Source organism: Silurus aristotelis, assembly GCF_946808225.1.
Source record: "Silurus aristotelis genome assembly, chromosome: 29".
NCBI classification, from domain to species: domain Eukaryota; kingdom Metazoa; phylum Chordata; class Actinopteri; order Siluriformes; family Siluridae; genus Silurus; species Silurus aristotelis.
In genome coordinates this window covers 1,790,213-1,804,853 of record NC_139602.1, presented here as the reverse complement: position 1 = coordinate 1,804,853, position 14,641 = coordinate 1,790,213, and the positions used below count along the sequence as shown (strand labels likewise).

The 14,641-nt window shown below is 42.8% G+C and overlaps 1 protein-coding gene across 5 annotated transcripts in view; it reads left to right on the top strand.

Moving 5' to 3' along the window:
* The first annotated feature begins 1,931 nt into the window (after positions 1–1,931).
* The window catches only part of hivep2a (HIVEP zinc finger 2a), a 54,313-nt gene continuing 41,603 nt past the window's right edge, over positions 1,932–14,641 (top strand). Inside the window, exons 1-2 of one of the 5 annotated variants that reach the window (XM_083535605.1) lie at positions 2,258–2,409; positions 7,765–7,828. The gene's annotated coding sequence lies outside the window, so the exon portion shown is untranslated. Of the gene's footprint in view, positions 2,410–7,243; positions 7,662–7,764; positions 7,829–14,641 lie in introns of those variants that run through there. The other 4 variants (XM_083535610.1, XM_083535607.1, XM_083535606.1 and 1 more) reach the window with 4 other exon arrangements.

Genomic DNA, 14,641 nt, shown 5'->3' with positions numbered 1-14,641 from the left:
ACATCCAATCCATGAAAAGCATCTCTTCAAGGAGCTGGCTTTGTGCACTGGGAAGAAGAACAAAGAAGAACATATGGAACAGTACTTTTGGACATAAGTTGTAGTGCCGCTATCCAGCCACAAGAGGTAATTGCTTCAAGATGTTGTGGGGGGAGCAGAAGGGGCAAAATGGTGATAATTATAGTCCCTATATAAACATTCCTTCAGGACTATAAAGATTCATAGAATTTGTAGCCTAAAACAAAAATAAATACAAACACATACATTGTTTACAGACCACAGAGTTTCCGTATGAACATTGGACACATGTCTACATGTCCACACTTTCCCTCTGTCCTCTTGAGCCCATGAAGCCATCCTTTATGAGGAGGTACAGAAGATAAAACACAATCTTTTTTTTTCTTCCCCGGGTGAGGTTTTACAGCCATGGCCCATTAGCAACCTGCTTTATAATCCCAGTCAGGATTGACCTTTTGTCAGGAGAAACCTGTTCTTATGTAATTTCCTGGCAGCAGAGCGACGTGAGAGAAGATGGGATTCCAGAGCATGACGTGGCTACGCCGGGTGTATCGTTTAGCAAAGAACAAGCCCAAGGGCTCTACAATGGTGTTGTAATTGAAGGCGGAATGAGAAAAAAAGACAAAACTGGGTGTGGGAATAAAAACCGTGGTGTTTATACCGCTGAGTAATCCATCATAGGTTCTGCTGCAGAGAAGATTTCTAATATATGTGCATCGAGCTGGACAGGAACTCAGAATTGGGGGATTCTGTGTCTATGAAAATTCTGTCCTTTCTGAAAAAACCCTGAGAAATCTGAAAAGAGATGGAGAAAATGGAGAGAAAGAAAACCAAAATCCCTGAGAAACACTGAGAAAACTGAAAAGAGATGGAGAGAAAGAAAACCAAAATCCCTGAGAAACACTGAGAAAACTGAAAAGAGATGGAGAGAAAGAAAACCAAAATCCCTGAGAAACACTGAGAAAACTGAAAAGAGATGGAGAAAATGGAGAGAAAGAAAACGGAGTCCATGAAAAACCCTGAGAAAACTGAAAAGAGATGGAGAAAATGGAGAGAAAGAAAACAGGAGAGAAAGAAAGTCGGAGAGTGTTAAAGAAAGAGGAAAAGAGCTAAAAAAAAAAAGACAGAGAAGGAGAAGGGCTGGAGAAAGAAAGAGAGAGGTGAAAAGATCTAGAGAGGGGAGAGATAGAAAAGAGATGAGACAGAACTGAGAGAAATGTGAAGAGCTAAAGATAAAGCTCCATGAAGATCTACTTTACATGGGTTGAATATGGTGGAAGATCTTAGGTGGCCTGCTATAGAGCTCCAACCCTGAAGAACACCTTTGGGATGAATTGGAACACCACCCCAAGCCTCTTCACCTCTTCACCTCCTCACCAACACCTTGTGGCTGAATGAAATCTCACAAACTTCCACAAAATCTAGTGGAACATCTTCCCAGAAGAGTGAAGGTCACAATTAAAGGGCATACACGGATGTGGAATGGGATGTATGGTGTCCACAAATTTCTGGCCATATAATCGACTATTTGAATGATGTCATGGTCATGTGTTATTTTTCTTACTCATAAAGTTTACAGCAGAACTACCACATGAAGTTACCCAATCTGCATCGCTGCCTGATTTGCAACACAATTCTTTCTCTCCGTTTTTTCTCCATCCTCCCATCAGCAACAACCTTCTTTGGACGTTTCAAACAATGTCCTGCGTGTACAGTATTTGTACGTCATAACGCAATGACGCTTCGTGCGCATGCGTGCTACAGATCGGGTAGTACAGTAACAGAAGAAGAACCGTGTGCAGATCTGGAAGACGCTGCGGATCGGGTAGACGGGGCAGGTTTCGCCTCTTTTGCACTCTGGGACAGACGCGCGCTGGGGGATCCGATGACGTCACGGGCCAAACACACACACACACACACACACACACACACACACGCACGCACGCACTCACAGGCTGACGCACGCGCGCTCAACACCTTAACGCTGTCGCTTTTATTCTGCGCTTCATCCCTCCCTCTTTCTTTCTTTCTTTCTCTTTTTTTTTTCTTTCCCGTCGCCTTTTTTTTCTATTCTGGGAAGCGGTGCTAGGAATAACCCCGAGTTCCTCCTCTTCGTTCAGGTTTCTTCTCCACGAGCAGGAAGCAGAAGAACACCAAACACCGGACTGTTTACTCTCAACACGTCTTTATTCCGTGCATCACCTGTCCGACTTTCCTTTTTTTTTTTGTTTGTTTGTTTGTTTTCCATTCGCGTCCGTCTTATTCCCACCATCATCCCAACCTCCTGTTCCTCAGGAAGGGAGAACACTTCAGCCAGGAGGACTGACATTTCCTCGGGATGTTCCTGGACGCTCCAGAAGGAAGGACAAGAAGATCTTGAAGAGAATCACGGTGAGTGCACACCTGAGTACCTGGGGCGCGCAAGCTCTCTGCTGAGGATCATGATGATGATGATGATGATCATTGTTGTTCTGACTATGATGATAATGATGCAGAAGATAATGTATAGAATGCAGATCTTTGCACTCGCGAGCGCGGACTTTTGCGCATCCAATAAGTCTATCCGGGGGAATACCCACCCGGTGCGCCCGCGAGCGGAGTGCGAGCGCGCGCGCGCGCCCCGATAGCGGGAATGCTGCGTAATATCCCGTGGAATGTGCGCGAGGCAGAGGGAGAGGCTGAGCGAACCGGAGAGCGCGTGCACTCGGGTCAGGGATTGTGATTGTGTGTGTGTGTGTGTTACTCCTAATTAATTTATTGATTGGTTAATTAATTGATCAATTAATTATCGTGCACTCAAATAAAGGTGTCTGAACGACACAGTGTTGTTGTCAGGTGCGTGGCAATGCGTGTGTGTGTGAGTGAGTGAGTGTGTGCGCGCGCACGCGCGCGCCCGGGTTGAAGTGGGTGGGACGCTGGCTCGTTCCGGGAATGTTCCATGACGTGTTCTCCGTCAGTGAGAAAGGGGGAGGAGGGGACACTCTAAGGGGACTCTTCGAGTGCGGCTGTCGTTGGCACTTGAGTCCACTCGAGTTCATGAAAGAAAAGATTGCTGGTGTGTTTTGGGGCTTAGAAGATACAGAAGAAGAGAATTTCTTTGTCACATACAGCACTGTGAAATATTTATCTTCACATATCCCAAGTTTTTTAGAAGCTGTGGTCAAACATGGTATAGCGCCCCCTGTACCACAGAGGGTTAAAAGCCCAAGAGTGGCAGCCTCGCGATCCCAGGGCTTGAACCCATGACCTTCTGATCAGTAATCCAGAGCTTTAACCACTAAGATTTTTTGCTTGAATGCATCAACCTTCTTCTGGTCCACGTTCTTCACCCTATTGTATGCCATGTTTCATGCCCGGGTTCTGTGCCTCGTTATATGACCCGTATGTTCCATGCCTGGTTCTGTGGCATGTTCAGGTTTTCGGAAAACGTTTCTTCGATGCTCGTGAATGCTTGTCGTGATCGCTCGAAGCGTGGCAGCTTCTTGTCCGCGATGCCTCTCGAATCTCTAGTTCGGCTACATACCAAAGTTCAGAGCTCGCCCTCGCGATGCGTAAACCAGTTTGTGACGATTTGTGATCTGGGTCACGGTGTGTTTTTGTGGTTTTTTATGTTGGAAGTCACGTTCCAACAGTTCGAATCGTACTTCATGGTAGCGATTGGCACCAATACAACCCAAACTATCACCACCACCCAGAACTGATCATGTCTCCTGCTTTCGAAGTTCTCAAACACCTTCAGGATGAATTGGAACACACCCGCTTCAGAACCTAGCTTTGACGTTCATTCCATCGTGTGTTCCAAAGTTCTCAGCGTCTGGATGACAGTCTTCTTCTCACGGTTCCGACTGCGATCGCATGTAGAACATCTACCGAAGAAATCTTGGATGTAAGAGTGCTCCGAGGTTGATTACAACCATTTATTTCATTCAGGTTGTTTTTTTTTTTTTTTGGAGATGATGAGAAGGTTCTTCAGAAAGAGGAGCTCCCTTCAGGGTTCCTCCTGAAGCTGGTTAGGTTCGAGAATTTGTTCTGGATGTTCTGGATCATGATAACAATCAAGACGACAGCTGAAGGTTTTACAGCGAACCCGCGTGTTTAACGTCGCCGTTCGTGGACCTTTTTTAACGTTTCACTGGAAACCTGACAGACGGAGACGTTCGAGATGTCTGGCATGCCGTCTCGCGAATGTCACACGTTTAATCCTTTGAGATATCCGTAAGCTATGCAGGTGAAGTTCTGATCAATGACGCTTGTGTTGTTGTGGCTTCTTCGTGCACACGCGACGTCGGGTCCGGTAGAAACCAGGTCGCTTTTCCTGATTATTGTCCTATAACCACACGCTAGCTAGATGTGAGCTGAAATAGACGCGCTATGCTAGTCCTAATTTATTTTTAAAAAATCGAGGCTGTTTAAGGTCTGGTTTCTGACTTACGTCTTCACGTTTTCTTCTTGGATGGAGTTTTTCCCTGCAGCAGGAACCTCGTTTCCACGGCCCGTACTCACGCCCTTATTCTTTCACTCACTACACACTACAGCATGTGACCATAGATGAGACCAGGAACAGATTCCTCAGTAAACAAAGGGAACATTGTCTAAAAAAAAAACAAGCCCATGTTCCTTCTTCAGCAGAACTTTACAGATCCCACATATGAACCATGGCCAAGGTTTTGGCTTCTTCTGAAAGGAAGCATGTCTTGGCCTTGTCTTTATATACGGTCAATTAAAACCAAGGTTAAGGTTAAGGGTTAGGGTTTAGGTTTAAGGTTTAGGATTAAGGTTAAGGGTTAGGGTTAGGATTAGGTTTAAGGGTTAGGGTTTGGGTTTAAGTGTTAGGTTTAGGTTTAAGGGTTAGATTTAGGTTTAAGGTTAAGGGTTAAGGTTAAGGGTTAGGGTTAAGGTTAAGGGTTAGGGTTAAGTATTAGGTTTAGGTTTAAGGGTTAGGTTTAAGGGTTAGGTTTAGGGTTAGGGTTAGGTTAAGGGTTATGGGTATGGTTAGGTTTAAGGTTAATTAAGGTTATGTTAGGTTTAAGGGTTAGGGTTAGGTTTGCGGTTAAGGGTTAAGGTTAGGGTTTGGTTTAAGGGTTAGGTTTAGGTTTAAGGGTTAGGTATAAGGTTAAGGGTCAGGGTTAAGGGGTAGTTTAGGGTTAGGGTTTTTTAGTGCAATGCAAAGAGGGTAGGTGGTAGGTTTAAGAGTTAAGGGTTAACGTCTAGGGTTAAGGTTAAGGATTAAGGTTGAGGGCTAAGTTTAAGGGTTAGGTTTAAGTGTTAGGGTTAAGGAGTAGGTTTGATAGTACAATGCAAATATTGTAGGTGGTAGGGTTAAGAGTTAATGGTTAGGGTTAAGGTTGAGGTTTAAGCTTAAGGGACAAGTTTGAAGGTTAGGTTTAAGTATTAGGGTTAAGGTTTAATGTTAAAGGTTAAGGGTTAGAAGTTAGGGTTAAGGTTTGGGATTAGCGTTAGGGTTAAGAGTTAAGGATTAGGGTTAGGGTTTAAGGTTAGGGATTGGGGGTTAAGGGTTAGTGATTAGAGTTAAGGATTAGGGTTAGGGTTTAAGGTTAGGGATTGGGGGTTAAGGGTTAAATATTAAGGTTTAGGGGTTAAGGGATAGTGTTAGAGTTGTTTAGGGTTAAGGTTTGGTGAATGTTAAAAAAGAGAGAGCTCCTGTATGACATAATTATTATTATAGTCTTAAATTGGAATATTTATTTATATATATAAAACAGTTTTACAACATTTTCTCATCTTTGTAAATGTGTGCAGTTTTCAGTGGGAAAAAAATCTAAGTATTAAAGTGTCTGGTACATTATTCGAGTCATTTGCCTGTAAAAAAAAAACCCCAAAACACTGCATTAAAATATGTCTCCTGATCAAATTTCTTCTCAAATGGCTCCTCCTAATGCTCCTGTGTTCTCGGATGGACAATAGCTGTGACCCATTGGGACAATATTCCTGCCTGTAAATCAGTGTAGAACTCTTTACAGACATGTCATAAGTCAGGGAAGGTGGATTTGTTCAGCCTCGATACACACCATGTTTGCAGGCATGTTTGCAGTGCGCTTCGCGTATTTGCATTGCATTCGCTGCATGTCGCACTCGGCCTCTTGTCACTTTTTTTTTTTTTTTTTTTTACGCCTGATTTCTATATACCTCATCCTCCCTCTGCAGCAAGAGTGGAGCGAAAGCAGACCCGAGAGCAGCAGCGTGCTGCACCAGTTGTGGTTAACTTTGCTAAACCGTGTGGCGCTTCTCTGGATTTGGAAGAAGTTTGGTAAACATGACACGAATTCACTGTAACTGTATTCACTTTCTTTCTTAAATTCGTATATTAAAGAATGCATGTAAAAAAATATATACAATAAAACGTTTGTATAGTACATGCTTTTGGAACATTCCATTCCAGTCTGTGGTGGTTATTTTTTTGCCATTATGATGAGCTCCACTCTTCTGGGTGGATGTTCCACTAGATTTTGTGGAGATTTGTGAGATTTTATTGAAACTCGAGGGCGTTAGGAAAGTCAGGTATTGATGTAGGTGAGGAGGCTTTAAGGTGGTGTTCCAATTCAACCCAAAGGTTTTTTAATAGGGTTTGGGCTTTCCAGGAGGCCACTCAAGTTCTTCTACCATATAGATCCAACACATGGAAAGCAGATCTTCAATTGTAAAGCTGGAGCGGATTTGAGTCTCCAAGTTCAAGTGAAAGGAAAATATTATATATATAAATATAAATATATATCCATCATCAGCTTTAACACCTTAAAAACATGAACATCTTATGACGTCTTTGTTCACCTAATCTGCACCACAGGAAACACTCGTGGCCTCCCCTTCTTCCTGTTTGAAAATAAGGTATTCTTTCTCTCAATACCTCTCTCTCTCTCTCTCTCTCTCTCTCTCTCTCTCTCTCTCTCTCTCTCTCTCTCTCTCTCTGCCGCTCTTCCATTTTTTTCCACTTTCTACACCACTCTGAAACCTACCTCAGCGCTCCATTATTACCGGCGTCCGCCGCCTGTCTCTGCCTTTCCATGCGATCTGAGCAACCCCCTCCCCTCCTCCACCCCATCTATCTATCTATCTATCTATCTATCTATCTATCTATCTATCTATCTATCTATCTATCTATCTATCTATCTATCTATCTATCTATCTATCTATCTATCTATCTATCTATCTATCTATCTAATCACCTGTTTTGGATTCGTACCAAAACAGAAAAAAAAGGACTCAACAATGCCTTAACCAGTCTCTCCCCTCCTCTTCTTCTTCCTCCAAGCCACGACAAAAAAAAGAAAAAGAGAAAAAAAAGAAGGTGCGAGAACAGACAGATAGACAGACCGTGGTGATAGAATGGAGGGCTGTGTAAAGTAGGTGTGAAAAAAAAAAAAACATCTTCATGCACTGGATTTTACCGCTCGTGACACGGACTTTGGCTCGAGCGAGCTCGTCGTCTCGGACTTCCTGGAGGACCCCGGAGGACGTGAGCGTTGGGCGTCAGGTAGGGAAGAAAGAGAAAGTGAAGGAGGGCTGATGATCAGCTGTTGATGCTGAAGAGAGGTGTGAGCCGTGCGTAAAGGAACGAGGGTATGGACGTTCTCAGGACTTTAGGAGACCTTTAACTACATACTATAACATACCATAGAGACGAGGTGTTGTGTTGTTCATATATATACACACACACACACACACACACACACACACACGTGTGTTTATTTGTTTAACACTCCCTCTCCTGCTCTGTCTTGGAAACAGGGTGTGTTAGGAGCGTGTTTGCCTGGCTTAACTTGCGAGACAACTTCGGGACAAGAAGCCAAAGGTAACGTCTGACTTCTCTATACAGCGTGAGGTGTTTTTGTTTTGTTTGTTTTTACCCCTGAAGATAACATCGTCTTTTACAGATACCTCATACCCATACATTCTTGGGTTTCCTGGTCGTTATACTACACACACACACACACACCACAGGCTTTGGGGAACTCTTTCACCGCAAAACAGCACAACGGATTCGCATAAACTTGCACATCCAACAAGTAATAGTGATGAACGACTTCATCGCTATTGTTGTTTCGCGCACAAACCCTTTTGTTTACATTTTGTTCGATTACAAGGTACACCCCTGCACTCGGTTCTCTTTTACACACTGCATTATTTAATGTACAGCAGGTTTACTGGCGGCGCTGTTCTGTGTTTTGTGTATTTGTCCTACACTGTTTTGTGTTGCACTTGACCATGCACTTGATGTTTGTGTGTTTCTGTTATGTAGCTTTGTTTTGTTATATGTAGCACCAGGGTTCTGGAGGAACGTTGTTTCATCTCAATGACAAATGACAATAAAAGCTTCTCGACTTGACTCGATGGCGGGAAAAAACACTGACCATCGAAACGCGCTGCGATATTTACCGCAAACGATGCGGAGAATCAAAGCGTCCCCCCCCCCCCCCACACACACACACACACGTTATTCACAAGAGCGATGCCTTTCCTTTACAACATCTCGAACGCCGTGCTGGTGCGTTCGACTCGGTGGCTCGTGTCACACAGTCGTGCCTTTTCTTTCTTTTTTGTGTTTTTTTTTTTTTCCACTGCCGCAGAGATGCACGCGATCGCGGCCCCCGAGCCGCGGTGCGTTTTTGAATAAAGGCTTGCAGTGTAGCCGCGTACAGAAATAGACATGCAAAGTGTTGATAGCTATCAGGGCCTTAGGGTACGAGTGACTCCGCGTACACAGCTGCGAGCGTGGAAAAAAAAAGATATAGATGATGTGTGTGTCTTTGTGTATGTGTTTGTGTGAGGGAGGGAGGGGGTTGCCATGTTTTTCTGATATGTATACATACACATATGGTGATTTTATTTTGCATGTTTAAGCTACACACAACTGTGGAATTAGCAGAGGTGCAGAAGTGTGTGTAGCATATGAGTGTGTGTGTGTGTGTGTGTGTGTGTGTGTGTGTGTGTGTGTGTGTGTGTGTGTGTGAATGAGAGATTTGAGGCCATAAAAAATGTTTACCAATCCTTTGAGCTCATTTATTCTTTTTTGTTTTTATCAGTATTATTGCTACTCATATTGACTGACAGGAAGTCTGAATTATTAGCATGTCTCACTGAATCTTAGCATGTTTAGAAACCTTTGGATTTTTCTTACAGGACGTACAATAAATCACTCTTTCACTAAGAAAGGGGGAAAACTTATTCTTTTCCTCCCCTAGTGCTGTGTTTTTGAAGGAGAACTGGTTGTAATGAGAAGTTAGCTAGTTAGTTAGCTAGCTAGTTATGCACGTAATACAATACTTGATAATAACCTTGTATAATAACGGCGACTCTTCTGATAAGATGTCCCACTCGATTTGAGACATCAAGTCAGGTACTGATGGGGGGGGGGGGGGGTGAGGAGGCCTGGGGTGCCATTCCAATTCATCCCAATGGTGTTGAATAGGGTTTGAGCTCTACAGCAGGCCATTTAAGATCTTCCACACCCATTCAACCCATGTGACCCATGCAACGGTCATGCTAGAACATCTCCCAGGTCAAGTAATAGGGGAACATTTTCGATGCCTCCAAGTTCGTGCGACTGGAGAAGTCAGGCGTTCTAATATTTTTGCCAGTATAGGGTTCCTCGTGGATCTGGCGTCAGCAAGATGGAGCAGGTTCAGGTTCAGTGGAGCAGGTTTAGTGTTTAGATAGATAGTGATTTATTTTGAACAAGTCTTTAATGTGACTCAGAAGAACGAGTCATCTCAAAGAGTGATCCGTTCGCTTTGAGTGATTCGAATAGTTCTCCTCTCGACTCTTCTAGTCCGAGTCCCATAGACGCTATGAAGGATTTGCTTATTTTGATGAAGGAGATAAAAAAAAAAAAAACGAGATCCGATCCGATAACCGATACCAGCTGGTTTGAAATGACAAGAAAAGCCACTTGACTCGACTTGAATGCGGCCGTTTCAGGGATTCAGGACCTTCTTTGGTCAGTTCTTGTCTTTATTTTCCATTTTTCTTTTTTTTTTTCCCAGAGCACATACAATACACAAAAAGCCGACAGAAGTAGCGAGGCATTTTCTGTTGCTATGGTAACCGTCTCGGAAACCGGGCTTTGTCCTTGATGGAATCAGGTGGAGTGAAAATCGGACGCAAGTCAGAGGAGATGGAGGAAGTGAAACTGAGATGTAGCTGGAAAGACCATCAATGTGGCATTGGTGAATGAAAAAAATTAGTGGTGGGTGAAAGTGCGAGATCATGTGACTGTCAGGTGAAGTCCTCCAGCCATTAGATAAGTCTGGTGGTTAGAACTTTAGCATTTGGTATATCTGAGAATATGAGGCTCAGCTGAAGTAGGAAATTGCTCGGTTTTGACAAAGCGACGTTTCATGCTGACTGGCACATGTGGCAGAACCAGACAAAAAAAAATAATAACCACTGCTAAATTTACCTTCACTTGTCTCCAGCTAAACAACAGCAGTTGAGTGTTTGCAGGTGTTTTTTCTAGGCAATGGAACACATCCCCCGTCCCCCCCCATACACACAAACACAAACTAACACACATTCGCACATGTGCACCCTGTAGCCGTATGTATTACGAAGGTAAGATGAGATCTTCCTGCACTGTACAGTGTAACCAATTGAATGGCGTTAAATATGAATCTTTTTAGGAGCTTGGGAAAGGCGCATGCACGGAATAGAGATTCGGGAAAAATGGGATCCAGGAAATCCAAAAAAACGGTGTTGGGAATGCCGGGAGACTAAAAACAATAATACTGATCAAACATGGAGACTGGTGAAATTTCCAGTATGGTTTTTGGAATGTGGGCGTATGCTGGACATCGGTAACTTGGACATTTCGCAACAACTTAGTGGTTGATGATTTCTAAACGAGGTCCAGAACGAAAGCGGTCCGGATCTTTTCACAATAATTTGAGGGTCCGTGTAAAACCCCGAACCTTTCCTCTAGACTTGTAGACTTCCCAAACTTGGAAGTATACGCAGGATTGCATTTATAATTCCAGGGGGTCTTATTTTCTTGATCTCCCTAAAACACACTGAGGAACATCTCCCAAACTAGTAGGACGTTCTGACGATAGAAGCAATGGATCATCATAGAGAGGGACACCGAACAAGAAACAGCAGCTCAGGAACTACTGAAACTTTGTGTACGTTGTTATGTATGTTGTGCGTTTTGAACGAGTCTTTAATGCGACTCAGAAGAATGAGTTAAATCGAAGAATGATTCTTTTCATTTTTTCATAACTGAGTCGTTTACCTCTCGACTCTTCCAGTCCGAATCGTTCGTTCGTTCGCACTTTTATCACATGACTCCCATAGACGCTATGAGTAGTTCATCTCATGATTCCTCTGGTCCGAGTCGTTCCTTTTTTTTATCACGTGACTCCCGTATATGAAGATGATTCGAGGGTTAAAGGAAGAAAATGAACTAAATGACTCAAAACAAAAAAAAGATTCGTTCATTTTGACGGACGTAATTCTTGCTATCTCTTGTCCATTTTTTTTTTCTCTGGCAATTCTGGCTTCCTGATAACAGCTTCATTTGAATGTGAATAGCGAGGCTCTGTGAGCTGCTGCTTCCTCTTGGGCAGGGGCTGTAGTGGGTGGCATGTATCTATAGTCAAAACACATGGAAAGCAGCAAGGCAAGGTGAGGCATCACGGACCGAACAGAAACTCAAGCCCTGCCTTTTCTTTCTCTCTCTCTCTCTCTCTCTCTCTCTCTCTCTCTCTCTCTCTCTCTCTCTCTCTTTTTTCTCATTCTTTCTGGACCAAGCGGCTTTCGCTTCCTCTTCTTTGAACCATGCAAATGACTTACACACTTTTTGCGCTGCAGACTAGGACGCTTTCTGTTTAGAGGCATTTGGAATGTGCAAGAGGGCAAATTCATGTGCAGGAACACAAAACTATTCTGGACCTTGTGCCGATTTGATGTTTTTGCCCAGAATTGTGTGGAAAAGTGGGTTCGTTCTTTTGTTCTTCACCCGACATTTTCTACTCATAATTCCTGTCATTACCCTCTTTCTCTTCTCCCCCCCGTTTTCCATTCAGTGGTAGAACAGATGGCGGCTTGTAGGCTCGGTGGCAACAGTTGCTGGGGCGAGTGGATGGGGCTGTAGTTGAGTGGAGAAGCAGCTGCGAAGCAGCCGCTTCTCCTCGGCGCGAAGAACGTTTTCCGCATGAAACGATGTCGCCGCTCACTTGGGTTTCGTAGGCAGCTTCATCTCAGGCTGGTCTGTAATTCAGGGTGATGTCAAAAGGTTTCGGGACCAGTTTCGCCAACAGATGGCAGCACGAGGCTGCACGCGCAGTCACAGGAAGCACCGACCTCCACAAGTCAGTGTGCCAAAAGACAAAAGATCGAGCGTGATATTACGCGTGAAACCGGAAGAATCTGCCACAGAGGCAAATTCACATCACTGAACATCACTGGAAGATGACAAGTGATCGGGAAGGTCACGTTTTGACACGCTTTCGGAAAGGTCACGTTTTGACACGCTACGGATCGCAGGTGACATGAATTTACACTTTTGGCAGAGCCACTTATATTTATGTTATTCATACAACTGAGCAGATATGGGGTTAAGGGCCTTGCTCAGGGGCCTAGGAAAGGCCGCTCCTTGTTGTGGCTGGGATTTGAACTCATGACCTTCAGATTCAAAGCCACTAAGCTACAACCTCCGCTTGGTTTTGTTCCTTATGGCTACTTAAAAAAATGTAGAGCGTATATCCTTAATATATATTTCCATACAGCTGCTTTTTGGATCTATACACGGATAAATTCACGTCCAACGCCGCTTCGAAAAAACGTGTCGAAATCGAGTCTTTGCGTGTCCTTGCCCCGAGGTGTTACGAGCTACTTTTAATTAAACAGAAAGGCAATTATAATCCGTTTTTTCCTCTGACAGAAGAAAAAGGAAAATCGTCTTTGGGGAAAAAAAAATACTCCGTATCCTTGTAGGGAATGTTTTTTATTAAAAGTAGCTCTCGGATAAGGACTGTGGTGAAAAATGACCCGCCGAGGCTTCGCCCTGCTACAATTTACTATTCGGATTAATGGGAGGTGAGGTTTAATTATGGCACACATATTTTATTAACCCTCATTGTTCTTTCAGAACATGAAGCATGAGGCGCTTTGTATTAAAAACCTGAGCACCACGTTTTTACGCGAAATAGTGACGTTTTTTTCTTATTTCATTCACATATTTAATATGAGCAAAAATCATCTCTTCTTTTCTTTTCTCATCTCTTCTTTTCTTTTCTCTTCTCGTTTCATCTTTTCTCTTCTCTTCTCTTCTCTTCTCTTCTCGTTTCATCTCTTCTCTTCTCTACTCTTCTCTTCTCGTTTTATCTCTTCTCTTCTCTTCTCGTTTCATCTCTTCTCTTCTCTTCTCTTCTCGTTTCATCTCTTCTCTTCTCTTCTCTACTCTTCTCTTCTCGTTTTATCTCTTCTCTTCTCTTCTCTTCTCGTTTCATCTTTTCTCTTCTCTTCTCTTCTCTTCTCTTCTCTTCTCTTCTCTTCTCTTCTCTACTCTTCTCTTCTCGTTTTATCTCTTCTCTTCTCTTCTCTTCTCGTTTCATCTCTTCTCTTCTCTTCTCTTCTCTTCTCTTCTCTTCTCTTCTCTTCTCTTCTCTTCTCTTCTCTTCTCTTTTCTTCTCTTCTCTTCTCATTTCTTCTCTTTTCATTTCTTCTCTTCTCTTCTCTTCTTTACTTTCACTTTCCGTTCCTTTTCTTTCTCTTCTTTTGTCTTCTCTTCTTATTTGATTTCTTTACTTCTTTTTATTGCTTTCAATTCTATTTCCTTTTTTCCTTTGTTCACTTTTCTTCTTTTCTTTTCTTTTCTTTTCTTTTCTTTTCTTTTCTTTTCTTTTCTTTTCTCTTCTCTTCTCTTCTCTTCTCTTCTCTTCTCTTCTCTTTTCTTCCCATCTCTTCTCTTCTTTCTTTCACTTCCCTTTCTGTTCCTTTTTTCTTTCTTTTTTTGTCTTCTCTTCTTATTTTATCTCGTCACTACTTTTCATTACTTTCAATTCCCTTTCCTATTTTTCTTTGTTCTCTTCTCTTTTCTCTTTTCATCTCATCTCCACTTTTCTTCTAATCTCTTATCTTCAATTTTCTCTCTTCATTTTCACTTTCCTTTCTTCTCAATTCCGTCTCTTTGTTCTATCTCATCTTCTCTTTCTGTCTCTCCTCTCATACTATGTTTTCATTTGTCCTCTTTTCATGTCTTTTTCTTCTTTCCTTTTCTTTACTCTCTCCCCTTCTATTCTCCTTCCTTCTCAACTCATCTCTTCTTTTCTTTCCTTCACATTCTCCTCAATTCTTTTCTTTTCTCGCTCTTTTCTTTTTCCTCACCTTCCCTTCTTTTCTGTTTTCTCTCTTTCTCTTCTTTCATATGATTGTCTTTTCTTCTATAGATGATCAAGTATTGACAGAACTTTAGTCAGAGAGAGAGAGAGAAAGAGAGAGAAAAAGAGAGGGAGAGAAAAAACGAATAGAATTGAATTGGTCTTGTTTCTTGGATAAAACGTCACAGAAAGGAAGGATGCCGTTGTAACTGTAGAGCTTTAACTGGTGCAGCGTTTGGAACTGTGGTATTATTCTAACATACACACTCACGCGTCATTTTTTTTTTTCT